Source organism: Liolophura sinensis, chromosome 1, assembly GCF_032854445.1.
Source record: "Liolophura sinensis isolate JHLJ2023 chromosome 1, CUHK_Ljap_v2, whole genome shotgun sequence".
In the NCBI taxonomy this organism is placed as follows: Eukaryota; Metazoa; Mollusca; class Polyplacophora; order Chitonida; family Chitonidae; genus Liolophura; species Liolophura sinensis.
The window spans coordinates 67659726-67678378 of NC_088295.1; the positions used below are offsets into that span (position 1 = coordinate 67659726).

Sequence of the window (18653 nt, forward strand, 5' to 3'; positions counted from 1 at the left end):
GTAATTATTTTGTCAATCAGGTTCCCTTCAGAGTGATTGTCCTTTTGTGTGCACATAATAGCAATATTTACCAGGGTCAGAGGAAGATCTGGAAGAAAAAAGAGGATTAGATATGTAAGCTAATTTGTCCTTGTCAGACCATTAGCCCTGTTGAATAATTTTGTGGCTCAGCTGTCAGATGAGTGTTATTGAAATCCTCTCAAGACTGATAAAATCAATCAGCTGTTGACACGTCTGAAAGGTATCCATGATTTGCTGTGGAGGCATTGATGCCTAAGGACATGGGCGATATCCGGATTGATGGCCCCAGGATCGATTTGAAGCCTTTCATCATTGTATGATTTCTGTCTCTTCCCAACAACAAGCTATAATGTGGTAACCAAGACCATGGTGGTGTCTTTGGGTTTCTTCTGAAGGTTTTTTTTTTTTTTCTTTTCTTTAGAAAAGTTACCATTATGCGTTGGAGTAGAGTAAGTTTTATTGGTCTTCTGAAGACAGCTCTAGACACAGGTAAAGATGTGACCATTTGATGATAGCTTAGTGTACATATGTGGTATGGACCATACTATTGATCCCTCTCTTGATCTCTCTGTGCAGATCCCTGCCAGCTGTATGAAGTAGCGAATGGGAGACACAAGCACCGACCACTGGTGGGTATAAACGCTAGCGTGTTCCTCTGGATCAGCGCATTACACTATTTCCTCTAGGACAAAACTTTGCGGCGTGAGCTCTGTCGTATCTTCAACTTTGGGAGAAAATCGTTACTGGTGCTGTGGTCACAGTGGTGCCGGATCTGTCCAGAGTTGATGTGTGAACCCTGTGCGAATGGTGGCAGATTTACTACATGTGCTCTCATTTGTCACATCTCTACCCAGACTCCTGTCTTCTGTGCTCATCTGTACATGTATTCACACAGGAGATGTTTCTTTGAGAAAATTCAATAATGCACATGCAGACCGCTTTTACCCTTTCTCCTTGGCATCTACCCACACCTCATTTATACATAAGAATGTGTGCCAGTGAATTTGCCCTGGGAGCTGCGGCAGAGCGCCTTGACTGACGCTCGATGACGTACATCGGGTGTTGTTGGTTGAGGATTAACTAACCCCTTACTCTTTGTGTAAGTGCTATTGACATCATACGGGCTAGCAAAGAAAAATTGTCTGTGATAGAATTGGATGTATCGATACGTTTGCGAGGAGCAAGGCTGCGGCCAAATACATGGTGAATGAAGATTAAGGTGGGAGCTAGCTGACTAATATTCCATGCATGTTCCTCGTGTAAACAACATTTTTATTCTAACCTCGAGTGTATGTGTGGAGATACAGGTGTAAACTCAATACCTGTACTTGTCTTGGCCAGCCTTACCTGTGTGACTTACCCGAGCTGACCCACCTGGAAATACCTGTGCGTTGCTCAGTAAATCTCTACACCTGTAGGTAAGTCATGCACTATGGTACAATCACTCACTGTAGTTTCTAACATGGTGGTAAGAGTTGATCAGCTATATTGTTTATTCATGTGCCTGAGCATTACATTGCATGTAGACCTGGAAGCCTCATATTATAGACCATGTTGTGGTAGGCACATCCGTCAGATATGAAAATAGGATATTTCTGGGGTTTCCTTGGCTGCCTGTAATAACCATATTTAACTGTAAGCTTCTATTTTACCATCCTTTTTAACATACCTGACAAAACTTATTCAATGAAAATTTTTTTCTTTGGCTATTCAAAAGACAACTTTGATATTTATCTACAGTGTATTGTGCTAAGATAAAGAATTGTTACCAGATCACAGAATGGCTCTGCTACAGTGTACTTTAATACATCATGAACTGTAGGTGCTGCATTTGTTCTGGTTTTTTTCTTGGATTAAACCCAACTCTTATGAAATTGTTGCACGTTGATTTGATTTTGTGTTTATTAGCCAGTGACAAAAGCCATTGTACCTGTTACTGTACATCATGTATACACAACTGTATGTTATGATTAAGTCTATGAAATTTTGGGGGGCTAAAAGAGGATTGGAAAATAAGCAAGGACGTTGTCAGGCAAAAAACCGCATCTGGTCAGGTGGCAACTATACGTACTACCTTTGGTAGTGGTACCTATCATGGTACATACATGTGTATGTAGATAACTTTAATCCTCCAAACATTAGTTGGATGAGATGGGCTATAAAGCGTGTCATCCATGCATTAGTTAGTTATTTGTTGGTCAGCTTGTTAAACAAGTGACTTTCTTATCTCTTAAACCGTTAAAATTTATATATGTGTGTGTGTATACATGTATATTACATAGTTGTACAAGTGCCGTTTATACTTGTACCTGAGCTTAGTATAAGCCACATGTATGTACACATACATTTGTTTGTATTATGGATATATCAGAACGCGAATATGTGATATAGTCTCCCTGTATTCGACATTACATCATACAGATGTGCTGAGAAGTATGGGTTTATTTCATAGATATATGTACTTAACTTCATGTACGATCATGTAGATATCAGTGAAAAGATTGGCTACAGTTGTACACTTTTAGCTTTAGAAACGAGGGAGAGCTAGCAACTATTGTTTCCTATTTCACAACATTTAATTGAAGAATTCTTTACCTGGATTCCTCCCACCATAACGTAGGTGTCCATTGTATAAATGAAATATTCCTGAGTACAGCATGAAACACCAATCAAATTAATAAATATATGAAGCAATTGCTGCATGTTTATTGTCAGCTTAGTGAACACTTTTTCTGAATTAAAAGACTTGATCCCATGTCACCACTAGTTATTCAGCACATTCAATTCTGTTAAAAGCATTGTCATGTTTGTTTTTATACTGATATGCAGTTATTCAATCTTCAGTTATTATTAAGTGACCTTATCTTTCTTTATTAGAGTATGTGTTTTCAAAACTCCGGCAATCCTTTAAAGTTTTTCTTCCTCAGCGTTTTTGTGAGCTTGAGAGTACCCATTTGATTATGAATTACTTTGGAATTGTGAGAAATACTGGCCCGGGATGACAAAGCGATTTTAGACTTAAGTCAGTGTTTCCGTTATTTAACATGAAATGTTTCTTTCCTTTATTTTTGCTGAAATTTGTTTTACAATGACTTTCTCAGAATTTACATCATAAGTAATATTACAAGTAATATGGTTCTTGTGGTAAAAAATAACATTTTTAATGTGATTTAAAATTTTTACCTAAGTGTAAGATTGCTTTGTGATCCGAGGGTAGGTGAATTACTAAATTTTTAACAAAAACTCAACTCTCATAGTTAGCTACATGTATATAACTTCCATGTACACTGCATGCATATTTGCATGTCGGTACTTGTATGCGTGCAATATTAATAGAGCAGTATTTGTGCTAAAACACCATTTGTATAATTTAGTGAATAAATCTCTGTGTACTGACAAATTTTCACCATCTTGCACCACTAGGTGATATTTGCACACAATTCTACTATACGTGTACATAGCTGTTTGGTGTTTTTATGACATTAGAGAGCAGAATCGTGTGAAAATTAAGAAACATTGTGATGAAAATTGAGGCAATAAAGACTATCACCCTGCTTGCTGCAAATAACATTTCCATTTTAGTACATGTGTTTCATCCCAAGAGAGCCACATTGCAATAGGCTGTTCTTCAGATGTGACCTCTATCGTGATATTGGGGAAGATTCAAAATTTTGATAATTTCATTGATTCAGCTAGAGGGCTTTCAGTGGCGTGTGACTACAGATTGTTGTTATCTCAATGTCATTACCAGCATCAGCAGTATTGTAATGTACCTCACTGTTAGCTGCAGCCTTAATTGTTTTCAGCTGGCCTGTATGAATTAATGTGAGGTATGTAAGAGTTGAAGAGAAATTGGTATTGCTCACGGTTGCCATAGAGGTGGTGACGGTTTTGTGTTTAGCTGCTTAACAGCTAGGTTGAGGCCATCCCTAAAAAACTTATTTGTTGGATGTAACCTAATCCTCTCTGAAAAAAATAGTCTGTCCGTAGGGAATTCCTTTGTTTCGTTTTTTTTTAATTCTGGCTCATGAAAATGAAAAATCAAAATCCCAATAAAAGCCCTTTTTTGTGAAGTTGGTCGGATTACCTCAATGGACTTACTTTTAGTGATGGTTGTTACTCCCCACTAGATAAGGTAAGGATTTAGTTTGATGAATTGACTGATTGATTGATTATGCTCAACATCCATGTCCTATGAGTAGAAAGCTGTGAAGTTAACAATAGCAGATTTCATTACACCACCTGTTAAAACAATCATGTATAAATTGCAGCTGTCAAGAACTCCATGTTTCCAATACTTATTGAGAAAGATCAGGCAAGGGGAAATTGAGGATTCTCTCTCCTGGGTGGGTATTAATCTATAGTCTACATCTTGAGTGTCTTAGCGGATTTGGTGAACGTTTGAGTTTTAGACCACCATTACACTGCTGAACATCATTCTGAACAGTTGGTTGTTTGGAATTGAAAATGAGTACGTGAATCGAGTTTCATGTTGGTTTGACCATTTCATACCAATTGACGACTTTTTGTTCCTTGTGTGTGTTTTGAGCATGTACATGTATCTTATGGCTAATTTTATTCTGTTATAGACTGTATTTGTCAGATAGCTCTATCTGATAGGGGGCATACATCATCAGACAGAGGGGTGAGGGTATTGTCTGCATGACTCTGTGATGCATTTACTTAGACTACTGAAATACTTCTCTCTGTTTAAATAAAGCCTTACATAATATTAGACTAATGATGTTATTAACTTAAAATTAACTTTAAACTTGAAATGTCACAACAATATATACAGACAAATTGCCTGTCTAAGTGAATGTTCATATTTAATGACTACTTACATGTACATGTATGTGTACATCATGAAGATGGCGGTGAAAAGAAGATGTAAAGAAAATTCATACGTATTCTTTAACATGCAGGTTCTGATGATATGTACTCAAGCATGTTTATTTAGCTGTTGTCACCCATCTTGGATGCAGTCCTCATGGATATTTAATTTTATATTTACCCACAGAAAGATAAATTTCCCTGTTGAAAACTGATCTGCCCCATGATTGCATTGAGGTGATCTTGTATTAGTCATCGATGTTTACAACATGATGACATAGATTTATTACATGTTGCATATATAATGTCATGGACCATTATTATTTCTGTCATACCATATCCCGTTATTCTGTATATATATTTATTAACTTTTATCACACAGCCACTTTAAATTTATTTATTTGGAAATTGATCTCTTAGTGCAATTTGAAAAATGAAAAGGAAGTTCCCCAGAAAATGCTTCATGCTGACAATTTCCGCTAGGACAAAACTTTGCTATTTTTTATTGAAGCATGCTTAGATGTACATGTAAGATGACACTTGGTTTTGAGTTTTTGATGGCGTAAATGGTACTACATGTAAACAATATATTTGATTAGTGCTTTAAAATATTTCTGAGAAACTGTTTGTAATTAATGGCTAACATATACGTATTGAATTGTAAAGAAAACTATAAAACATACACCAAGTTTAAGACGTACGTGGACATGTAAGAAATAACTCCTCGCAAACAGCTTAATCTTTGAAAAGAAACACATCTGTGAACTTATCAATATACTGTATTGAGAGGTACAAAGAATAGAAATATATAGCTGTTGCAAGCATGCGTAAACTTACTCACCAGTAATCCTCAATCCTCTTATATCTCTGGAGTAATTATTTTAAAGTGGAGTAAGATTATGCTGTCAAGAAAGCTGTGCAGCATTGTAACACTGCTTTAATTGACACCAATCTATCTGTCATCACCTTATGAAAATGGAATGTAATTACTTAATCTGACAGCCTCTGTGGCCCAGGAACCTCTCACCAATGCAGTCGAGTTCAAGTCCAGCTCATGCTGGCTTCCTGAGACTCCTTCCTGAGGTCTGTCAACAACCTGCAGATGGTCGTGGATTTCTCCTGGGCTTGACCCGGTTTCCTCTTGCCATAATGCTGGCACTATTAATATAGTGAAATATTATTTATCAATACGTAAAGCAATCAAATAAATAAATAAATTACCTGTACTTGATCCTGTCAGTATAGGAGACCAAACTAGGAGGATATTTAGCAGTAATAGTGTATAAAGAAGAACCACAATGCTTTATTACTACATGAGGTCTTCACTTGCACATGTACATGAAGTTCATGGCAGCTACACATACATGTACATGTACGTGTAGTTTACAAGTTTGCTTTTCATCAGTATGGCATGAAACTTTCAAGTTTCCAGTAAAAGATCAGTTACATGTACCATGAAGTTACCACAGCTCCACTGTAGCTTGATCCTAGCTCTACTACATAAAACTGATTTAGGAAAATTAGTATGACATTATAGCAAATAAATGATTGTAAAGTGTTGCTTTTTTGGTTCATTGCCCCGATCTGTTGTCAGTTAGTATTGTAGCTGAGGATTATTGGCTTTCTGATGGATGTTCTCTAGCCTATTTAGAATGATCAGTGAGATCACAGTGAAAGGTTCAAATCCAGCTCTGGTCGAGTGGTTTAGCAGCTACCAGGAGAAATTTATTTTCAAATAAATGAAATAAATGTATTATTTTTCCCCATTTCCCTTCCCCCATAAAACTGATCACCTTTAGAGAAATGATGGAATTCTTGAGTACAGTTTGAAACGGCAAAGAAAACTTTCAAATGAAGTATATGTCAGACTACAGACCATTTAAACTTTAGGATTCAAAACACGGGATTTTATGGTGGTCTGTTGAGAGTATCAGTGACATCACACTTGAAATAGTTTGTTTCAAGGTTCATCAGTGACTGCATCCCAAATGTAGATCTACATGTTAAATTTGGTAGATGAAATCAAGCATTGGATTTTAGGTTGAGAAAGGTTTTTACATGTACAAGTGACGTCACTGGTCCCAATAATGCCGGAAAAGGCCATTGTAGAAACTATGAAATGCAATTTACTAGGTTAAAAAAGAAAAATCTAACTACTTTCCTCAACATTTTTTAAGGGTCATTCATTCAGCTGACATATACTTCATGTTAGTATCTTCTTTGCTTTTAATCAGCAATCAAATGTATAAATATGTACAATTTTGTATACATTGACATGTACGTGACTTCATACAGTGTTTTAGCACATCGTCTCTTCCTCATGCTACCTCATTAAATATTCCATTCCTCTACTGGTATATGTATGATTTAATCTATACAGCTAATGGCTATAGTGTTCACAGTTGTAATAATGATATCAGTGGCTATTAAGCCTCACTACCTGACCTGCTATTTAAGTAGAGCAACCCTTGGGTGACAAATCTACTCTGGCTGGACGTTAAGTCCCTATCCTATCAAACGTCAATATCACCTCTGTGCCACCGTAGAGATTCCTGGATCTATACACTGTCCATCATGTGACTATCATGCAGCAAAACGCACCGTGCTAGCTCGAATCATGATTTGTTCACTTCAGACTGTCAAATCCTGCGAAAATGTGCTGAATTAACAGTAATGAGATTATTGAAGGCCCTCGTTGACATGACTGATCGCTGGAGGTTTATTGAGCGACTGCGTGGCTGGATATTCTGTCAGGCATGTCTCCTTGTGCAAGTGTTCTCGCTGGTGTCCAAAAGCAGTAAATAATTGATACACTTAAACCTGAACTTCTTGGAGAGGGCAGCGGTCAATTTGCCTATAGTCCAACGTTAGGTCAGCTTTGGTTTATTCTTCAAAAGCGTGCCTGGCTTAGTTTGGATACATTTAAGACACCATTGCACCATCAAATAAGTGGGCAGCATGGTTAGTTGTCATTAGTTGCATCTGTCCACTTCTCCCAGTTGTGGTCACAGAGTGAGTCCTTAGAGGTTTCCGCCCACAGCTAAAGGAGCCGTGTTGGCTGAGTGATTGTAAATGGTTTTCAGATTGCCTGTGACCAAGACGGCTCCCACTTCTGAGACTGGAGATGGAACTTAACTCAGGATTAGCCGTTAGTTTGATTATAGCCTACATTATAGGACGTTCGGCTGGGATGTCTGTTTTTGTGTACATTTACAATACTAGGCTGCTGTGTGCAATGAGCTGGTTCCCACATCACACTAAAGCAAAAAAAAACTACAAAGAAGACCCTTGCCAATTAATCAATCAATATAATACAACTTGATGCAGTTGTATCCCCCGTTTCTGTTTTATGGAAAAATCAATCTATTGATGTTCATGTACATTTAAAGGAATGTGCGTTGAGAATTGATGTTTGCTCTACATGTACATGTATTTTGGTTCATAATAAATGTGTCCTCTAGTTTTTGTGCATGCCATTTTGTTTTTTCAAGTCAGTTTTACAACATAAAATACTAAAAATGAATGAGATTAATTTTGGGATTTTATGTAGATGTTTCCTGAAATTGTAGCACTACTCGATCATGGCACGGTTTACCCAGAGCACTCTTTTTCCTTCAACCATAAGCCTGACTGCCAGCATATAAGTCCTGGTGAAAACTTCTTGAACATTCTTGTAAATATTAATTGATCTGTCAGTCAATATAATAATCAGTCAGTCTATCCTACTTTTGTCATGAGAGAATTGAGGAGCTGAACATTTGAAGGTGGCAGACCTTCCCACATAAGGCCCGAGAGAAAGCCAGCATAAGCTGGACTTGAACTCACATTGACCCCATTGGTGACAGGCTTCCGGGTCATTCTACCACCCTACTCGTGATACCTTACAAAATCTTGAATGCTATCTATTTTTGTATGGGCCTTGGAAGGAATGACACAGGACAGTTTTCTTGAGTTTTGAGTGTTTTCTACGTAACTGGCATTATTTGTGCTTCGATCATATCAGTAGTTTATTGGAAAGAGCAAAACCTGATAAAAGATAACAAGTCCTATTTGTTTTGTTATCTATGTACCCAAGTACATAATGTCCTGATTTATTTACACTCTACCTCAGGTCATAAAATCTCTTCAATAGAGAAAACAGAGTGAGCCCTGACAAGCCTTGGAACGTACACATAGATGGCTTTTGTAAGCCTTTAGAAATTAACCTTGATTAACCTTGATTAACTTTGTTGTATGTGATATTCAAGCTCACATGTGATATTGGTGCTTGTAGTTCATGTCATGTACAAGTAACTACTGCTGTTGAAATCAGTTCTCTGTAGGAACGTACACCTGGTGTTATCCCTATACTGTGATGCCCTTTTTAGTACTAACCATAATTGATGCGTGAGTGCATGTTGGGAGTCTTCTTAGAACTCGCGGATATAATGGACAATTAGTGTGAACTTGGAAATCTCACAGTGCATTGCACTTGAACGTACTTATATTTACGTATTGTTTGTTTATCGATTTCACTTTATTAACAATTGATCTTCCTCCAGGGATGACATTTACATGTGCAGTTTGTCAACTGCTGATGGTTCACCATAGACAGTGTGATGTATTAACAGTTCAAGCAGTAGGACGTAGTGAAGTCTAGCGTAAATATTTGGGAACAGGTTAACCAAATACATTATAATATACCTGCTGGGTTACAGTATACAGTTCTGATAGTGTAAATGTACCTACATGTAGATGAATGTGAACATGATTTGGTTCAGTTATATGCATGTAGTTTATTTGTGACCACTTGAATATAAACATGGTACTTGTTGCCGCCTCATTTTGCACTCAGCACTAGGTGGTTGGAGCTAGGAGACAGCCATTCTTGACCTGGTGTCAGTATAATGTGTCAATGTGAGGTGTCATGTCTGGTGTCTTCGGCATGATATATCAGTGGTGGCAGCACTTCAGTGGCATGGACTATGGCTGTGCCACAGGAAGATAATGTACATGTATACATACACACACGCCTAATGAATTGACCTGTCGTCATATGACTGACCAATTGTTAACTACGACACAAACCCCAGCCATACATATATGTACATATACATGTGCCACTTCAGTGTAATGCCTTTTACACACCAATTGCGATTTCCGTCAATTCAGATCAGTTTGCATTCATTTGGAATAGATATTCTGTTAACACACCTCTTTCCAATGCACATCTATGCAGATTGATGTGGACACATTGCATTCACTGCAGTGCGGTTTCAGAAGCAATGTTTTGCGAGAGTTCCTTCCTATTGACTTCACGGTAAGTTATACCTCTGGTTTATCTCTTGGAAATTTGTGTTTTATACACATGTGCAGTGATAATCAAATTTAATTTAGCTGAATGGAACTCTCTACATAACCAAAGTGAACTGAATTGAATAAATTTTTTCAAACCACACACACGTGTAGGTGTAAATCAATGTGCATAAAAAGCACATTTAAAACCGAATATGATGTTTCCACAACCCTATTAAATGCAAATCGACACACATTGTATTTTGGTGTGTCTTGTTATGAGTATTAATTACCATTATTATTTATAAACATTATCTATTGTTATTTATTTAACAGCATTACATACAGTACTTCATAAATATTTCACCCACATGTATGATGACTTTATTAAATAGCAGTCTGGTTTATTGGTGTAGGAGACCAGGTACATGTAGAAATTCAAAGTCAGCTTTCAGAAATACGAATCTATTCTCTTCCATTCATTTTTACGATTGTACATTTTTTGATTGCAGAAAACTAGGAACAAGGAAAATCAATAATGTATTTCCGATTGATTTGTTTTTAAAATGTACTGTTTGGATGTACATGTACATGTGTACTGTTTGGATATACATGTACGAGTGTACTTTTTAGAGGTACATGTACATGTGTACTGTTTAGATGTACATGTACATGTGTACTGTTTGGATGTACATGTACATGTGTACTGTTTAGATGTACATGGACAAGTGTACTGTTTAGATGTACATGTACATATGTACTGTTTAGATGTACATGTACAAATGTACTGTTTAGATGTACATGTACATGTGTACTGTTTAGATGTACATGTACATGTGTACTGTTTGGATGTACATGTGCATGTGTACTGTTTAGATGTACATGTACATATGTACTGTTTAGATGTACATGTACAAGTGTACTGTTTAGATGTACATGTACATGTGTACTGTTTGGATGTACATGTGCATGTGTACTGGTTAGATGTACATGCACATGTGTACTGTTTGGATGTACATGTGCATGTGCATTTGCCCATGCATGCACATACATATACGTTGACATACGTGTACATGCATACAGTATGTGTGTTCAAGCGGTATCATTCAACTCAACTGGTGAATGTGTATTCCATGCCACTAATTTAATTCTTTGTAATTGGTCACTGTCTCGTAATTGCTTCATGCTGGTCTATATCACTTCCATCTGTTAATTAAATCAGTAATTATACCAAAATGCAGTGTGTCTTTTTTTTTGTTAGCCTATTTTTGAAACCGTGCAAGCTGTAGGGCTAAAGATATGGTTAGCTGCATCATGTTTCCAACTCACCCTCATAAATTATATCTGCGTAAACCAAGTTCTAATGAACTCCGAAAACTCTGGGGCTGAGGAAAATTCAGGAGAGAGGAACCCAATAATGTGATAGTTGTGAGGAATTCTGACATTTTAAGACCATGATTAGAGAGAATTGCCGCGCTGACAACCTTAGAAATGAAATTGGCCGTGGTGATGAGGGTTGACCCAGCCAGGCCAGTGTTCTTTATTCTCTGACGTCCACACACCACTAACTCTACTAATTCCACGCTTATAGATTTCCTAGCAAATTGGACATTGCCAGTTAGAGTGTTCTATGCTCTTGGATGTCCCACGTAGGAAGCAGTAGACTCCCATAAGGTCTTGTTCAGCAAAGATTCATTAGAAAAGGTAAATGGAACTTTATTAGGTCATGTCTGTGTTGCAGATCTTTGTAATTAGTGCATGTTTGTAAAATGTGTTTGTATTGGGCTGTGTGTAGGAAGCTTTTCTGTCTTGTCTTTGCTGTGTTACACTACTTTCAAGTACATCAATCAACATTTGTTATTGGATCTGTGTCAGTTTTAATTTTGGTCCTGGTAGTTTCAATTAGTTAGCCTGAAAGAAAAAAGAAAGAAAAAAAAAAAAAACACTGAGAAGTCTGCCAGATCTGGCTGACATCCATGAGTGTAAATGCATGTAGCTGTTCAGCACTGTACAAGGTACACTTTGTGATGAATAACAAAAAGGTACTAGAAAGTGATGTGCAAAGGTTTACTGCCTGCATGTGTATATCCACAGTTCTAAGTTGATATTACATGCTGTCTTCCTCTCCAGCCATATGTGGGAAGGTCTATCCGCTGCCTGCAAATGGTCGTGGGTCACCCTCTAGCTCTGCATGGCCTCCTTCCACCATATTGGTGGCCGCCGTCGTATAAAAGTGAAATATTCTTGAGTACTGCATAAGACACCTATGAAATAAATAAAATAATACTCACTCTTGTACCCCCCCTCCCCCCCCCCCCCCACCAAAAGCACAAAAAAAAACTAAAAAAATATTGGTTTTGGTTCCGTTTCCAAGAGAAAGTTGTGAGGTTTTTGCTAAATTGATGTAACATTTAAGTTGTTAGCTATACTACCCGATAGAACTTAAATGGAGATTTGATCTGTGATAATGGGCATCATCAGTATAGATTTTGACCCTTTAAGTTCACAAGAAAAATATGAGCTGTTTGACTAAATCCAAGACGGACAGGCTGTTGACAGATTTACAGCCTTGTAGCAGCTTGACAGTGGATTTTATTGATTCTGGGCTGGCTACAATGCCTAAGTAGACACCCACGGCCTCCATACAATATGGCTACTTTGTCAGACATCGACACTTTACTGATTTATGTTAACATTGAGCCATGCCTAGTGGATCTGTATAGCTATCTTTTGAAGAGAAACCAAAAATAAAGAAAAAAAGACTGAGAAAGTAGGGAATTCGCAAAGATGCAAATCTATTATTGATGCTGTGGTCTGTGCTGTACACATTGTTGATGTTGGTAAAAAAAATGCTACCATTGTGAATTAACTTTTTGTGACTGTATGAAGTATTGTAAGCAGCATCGTACATTACATCACCTGTCTCTCTTTTCATCAATAAATAACCACGGTTAGGACAGAGAGTTACACGTGTGCATATATAGTGTTAAAAAAATTGTAGTTTCAATTCTGTATGTGCATGTTTATGTATGTAAATATATACACCTTAATACTTGTATATATATGCACATAATACATTAACAAAATCAAATAATGTTTAAGCAACTTTCTTACTACCAGATATGTACATAAATGTAATATATGTATGTCGTATATATAATAACATATAATACACAGAGGCTAGAGCCATAATGCATTCTGTTCTGCAAAGGGTGTGTCTTCTTGCTATTTCAATGGGGTTAGAGTTATCTGAGATCTTGATTCTGGTACCGCAAGTGTTTAACTTCTTTAAGTATCTCCTGTTGGGTGACTTGGGAATGAGAACCTTCTCTGTTTATAGGAGAGATAATCATCATATCCAAGCTAAAGGTCAGTGACTATGAGCTTAAACACTGAACATCTGTCAATCTGTAGTTATTCATTCAGCAGTTCTATAGAGTTCCCGACTAGACAAAGTGTGGAAGTTCTCCTGCAGGATTATAGCTAGCTGGCACAGAATGTCCTGCTTTTTATCCACTGAATCAACATTGCAGTCTGGGTGACCTTATAAAATTCCAAGTACTGTTATATGACTATCAAGCTGATAAATGGACTCCAGGACAATATAGGCTTGGAGAGGCTATTATCCTGCGCCCAAACTGAGTGATAATGTTAGCCAGTCGAGTGAGTTGAATGTAATGTATGTGTAAACAAGTAAATGTACTTGGGACTACATGACTGAAGAGTAAGTTAATGGTAAGGCCTGAGTTCAATCCCTTGGAAGACAGTGACGTTATTGTTTTGGATCTTTTGGAAGAGGAAAAGTTAAGAAAGGTAATTCTGGACCTTCTGAAAAAACTTGATTAATCAGTGTTTCAGAACTCACATCTCACATCTGTATTTTTGGCATTATAATCAAGATAGATAATTTTTGAAAAACTTAAACAATAATTACCTTAACAAAAAGAGGGACAATTTGGACAAACTTACAATGTTTGCTTAAAGTGCTTGGGCTTGGAAATTTTGTAAGTGAAGATCCCAGATGTCTGCCTCTGTGTACCAGTACAGACGTTTGTAATTCTGATATTGCATATAGGGAGAAATGGCCATTCACTGGTTCATTTATAGTAATGGTGTGGGTATGATTACTGTGACTGATTGAACAATGACTTGTTCATTTCTAGCTTTAAATCAGGAGGGTTTAATTGTCAAGTACCAGGTGACGGGAGCTGGCACATGCCTGTACATGTATATATAAACACTCCATGTTATCTGCCCATTACCAGGTTCTTCAATATAAATAGATTAAACTTTAATATATAATACATGAGCATCATTTCATAAGTAAAAATAGCTACACGTAATGATGCAGATGACTACCCCTTAAATTTGTTCTATTTTGAAGTGAATAATTTACAATGAAGGCATGCCATACAGTTATTCGGATTTTCACAATTCCTTTTGTATACGTGGACATTTTTCTGTATGTTTTAGCAGTATAATACTGGGGAATATTCACCTGTCCCTTAATGATCATGACCAATGCTGAGATGATTGTTTTATTACATGCATGTCTACGCATAAGGGACTCTCAAAGTCATCTCATTGTGACAATCGAGTACATTTCTGTGGTGACCCTGTATATTTGTCCTTGCTGCATGTATATGTAGTGATCTGGTGGTATCCAGATGTTGGTCAACTCGGAATGACTATATAATGTGAGTGGAAAGCAACAGGGAAGTGCAGCACTTAAACCTGGCTTTGCACTGACCATTCTTTTGTTTGGTGTGCAGTATAATGCTTACGGGGCATTATATGTACCTACCACTGCAATAATACATGCCTATAAATCTATTGTGTGTGAGGGCATATGTTCAAACCTGACTTTTGTAGCAGTTAATTTGCTCAGAGTCTTTGTCCTAAAGCTTCCCCCAAGGCAGTATGTCAGTCTCATTTTATTAAAGTCTATCCCTCCCTCCCATAAAACAGTCTAATAGACCATTAAAAGCATGTATAAATCCAAGTTACGTCATTTGTCTCAAATTTTATTCAACGTGTTCAAGGTGTTTTATTCAAGGTTTTTTACATACATGCGCATGTACCAACTCATTCTGTGTTTAAAGAAGTTAAGACTTCCTATTAGTGTGTCTGAGGTTTATGGGGTGTTAACATGGAATGTTAGAATCTAACATCACAGACTTTAATAGGAGCATTACTTAAGGTAGGCCTGTACTCATTCGACGGAGACCTTGAGAACATTGGGCCGCAGTGATCCAAGCCAATCCGTTGGCTAACACCGAGGCTTCCTGTTACAAATACAGAGTATGTATGTCCTGCAAAAAGTATACATGTGTCTTTATTGTGATATTTCATTTCATTTTACTGTGATATTTCTGACTTCAGCAAAGTTTTTGAACACAAGAAAGTATATTCCCAAGGAGACCTCTATAACTGTGAAAACAGTGCAATATACAGGTTATTTTGTTTTGTTGTCTAATACCTTTAAGAGAAGTAATGGTCAATCACTGTACATGTTGATCATCATATTTAACTTTCATGTAGTTTAAAATAGATGCATTTGTCCAGAGCTTATGAAGCACAGGTGTCTATAACTACACGTAACTAGCAATTTTATCTTTATTGGAAGTGGGTAATTGCATGTATGTATTCATCCAAATTTGACGATTTGCGATTCCCTGTTTTTTAAGACTAGTTTACAGTTAGCCACATTAAAATAGGTAGAATTAATCTAGTATAACACATGGTTATAAATCTCCTAAGGATAATTGAATTAATGGTAAATTAAAGTACTTTTTAAGAGACTGCATACAAATATTCATTTGTTCATAACATTTTACAGGAGTGAGATGTGATCCAGTGGTAATTGCGATGCGCAACTTTCAAATGTTGCCATGCAAGGCTTTGGTTCAGTGCCATCCTTACACTGACAAGAAATTTCTTGATTTCCCTGGCTTCTAGATTCATTGTTTGTGGAGCCTTTGTGACATTAAAGCCGTAGACTGTGCTCGTGTGGGCAGTGTATGGCATTAAACAACAGTTATGCCATATTTGTGGCTGTTACTGTACATGTGCTGTAATTCTTCAACCTTTTCGCAAGTCTTCAAGGTGTTTTCTCAAGCATATTCTGAATTGAAGACATTATTCTGTGTTTACTGATAAAATGACACATTTTGTGAAGCCCTGAAATTGGCCAATCCATCCAGTGTCATTTTGTCTCTAACATAAACATGAACATATCTATAAGTTGCACAAGTGTGTAAGTTGCACTGAAAGTACCTCTTTTATAAATGCGAAGGTTGAGGAATTAGGGTACAATTTTTCATTGTCATGCAAGGCAAAGTTAAATCAACATGTTCTCATAAACACCAGTAATTTTTGTTCTGTTGATTATTTTTTTGCAGGATAACATACAATGTACAGTGGTTTTTGTCTGTATGCTGCCTGAGCTTATTAAGCCTCGGGCAGGTTATTGAAGTAATCCTATGTAATCAGTTTGGTGTCAGAGCCAAACAACTTGAGTCTACTATAATTTGTCCTGTAGAGCAATGTGAAATTTGGCAGAGTTTGGAGTGGATTTCAGTAATGCGAAAAACATTTGTGGACTGCAAAGGTGGTGATTAAGGCTCCTGAAAATACCCCATTCCTGTAAAGCTGTAGGTTTTTATATTTATAGCGGACATTATTGAACGGTCCTTTTTTTTTTTTGACACGGCTGCCATGGTTATTGTTCTCAGGCCTGACTTAAAGTGCTCTTCTTTATCAGCAGTCGTATTTCATTAAAACTCCCCGACTTTAACAAACACGAAGCCATAGAAAGTTTTCAAGCTGTCTTTTCCACTGCTGGTAAGAGCTAATGACTGCGGTTGAATTCTCAGTGGAATCCTGAAGTCTTGCAGTCCATGTGGAGTGATTCCAGACCGGCCTGAAATCGTTGTGAGATATCTGCTGGTGACCAGAGTCAATAATAAGAATTGAAGTTAGTGGATTTACCCAGCTCTTCACCAGCTTTTAGTCTACGCACTGACATTTACAAACGGAAATTGGCCAACCATATCATTTTTATTACTTTATCGGTTGCTGGATCCTTTTCGCCTTGCTTTTCTATATTGCTTTTGTTAAGACTAGGCCTTCTTTGGTCTTCATTAACGTGCTTATACATGTCTCTTACGTTTGGTCCATAAAAGATTTCAAGTACAAGTATATGCACTGACCCCTTTGCTGATCCTGACAGTTAAACTGAGGTGTACCATTTGACATTCAGTGGTGCCTTTGTGGTGTGGTGTCATTGTGATCTTACCAGGACTTCTCTTGTCCTGCTTGCCTTGTAGGTGGCCTTGTTCACCTCACATGTGGGTGTCTCTTCGGTGAACACACCAGTCCAGCTGTGGTTTTGTCAAATAATTGGATTATTCTGATAGTTGTCCTCAAAATTACATATATTATGGCTCATGAAGGCTTGTAATTATTTTTACTGTTAACTCTTCACTGCTGTTGTGTACCTAATACACCCAGCTGTGTTTGTCTATGGGAGTGAGTTTGTCAAATAAACCAGCAGGCTGACATGTAAATGTACATGTACTTTTATATAGGATGCGGTAATGCTGCGTGGTTTCTGCATACACAGTCTGTTTAAAAGACAGAGTATTTAGCCACTGGATAGGAGTTTTGGAACAAACCATTTTTTGCCTCAACATGATTGACGTACATGTAAGTATTGATCGCACATACTGTGTATGCATATACATACCATCTGTATATAAGGCATGTGCAAAATGGGATTTTGAATGTATTATCCACATTCATGTACATACAACATACATGTACATACAGAGGTATATAATGCTCATATGTACACGTACTTCAAGTTTTTTTCTGTGTTCATACTTGTGTTTCATGTCTGTTATAAATTGTTCTGTCTGTAATAAATTGTTCTGTCTGTAATACCAGTATTGAGAATGTGCACTAAATGAAAAAATTAGAACCTTGCCGAACACATTACAATGATGCTTATATGTAACTAGCAGAAACATGCCTTCATCCACATGCATGTACTTGAACCATTTTGAATGTTCAGTTTTGTACAGGCTGTGTGCGTGTGTGTTTATTTGGGTGTGATTTATTTGGCCTCCCCCACAGTCATGCTCTGACTAAAAACAGCCAAGATGACCTGTATTATTATTTAAATCCTGGGTTCTTTGTAAGATGTATTGGTGGCTCTGTGTGTGTGGGTATGTATGTGTATATATATATATATATATATATATATATATATACACACACACACACACACATATATATATATATATATATATATATATATATATATATATATATATATATATATATATACACACACATATATAAACATGTTGTATGAATATGAAAACAAGTTCTTACATAGGGCATTATAAACTGTAGCTTACTGGCTTACTGCTGCATGTAGCATACACACTATACAGTGTTAATCGTTGGACACGGCCACGTGTAGTGTGATTTGTACAGCAGTATTTGTGCGGTTTGTCTAC

At 37.0% G+C, this 18653-nt stretch overlaps 1 protein-coding gene across 2 annotated transcripts in view; it reads left to right on the plus strand.

The window, feature by feature from the left end:
* The first annotated feature begins 715 nt into the window (after positions 1-715).
* Positions 716-18653, plus strand: part of LOC135482142 (synaptotagmin-7-like) — a 94219-nt gene continuing 76281 nt past the window's right edge. For both annotated transcript variants that reach the window (XM_064761991.1, XM_064761992.1), the window contains exon 1: positions 716-1439. The gene's annotated coding sequence lies outside the window, so the exon portion shown is untranslated. The remainder of the gene's footprint in view (positions 1440-18653) is intronic.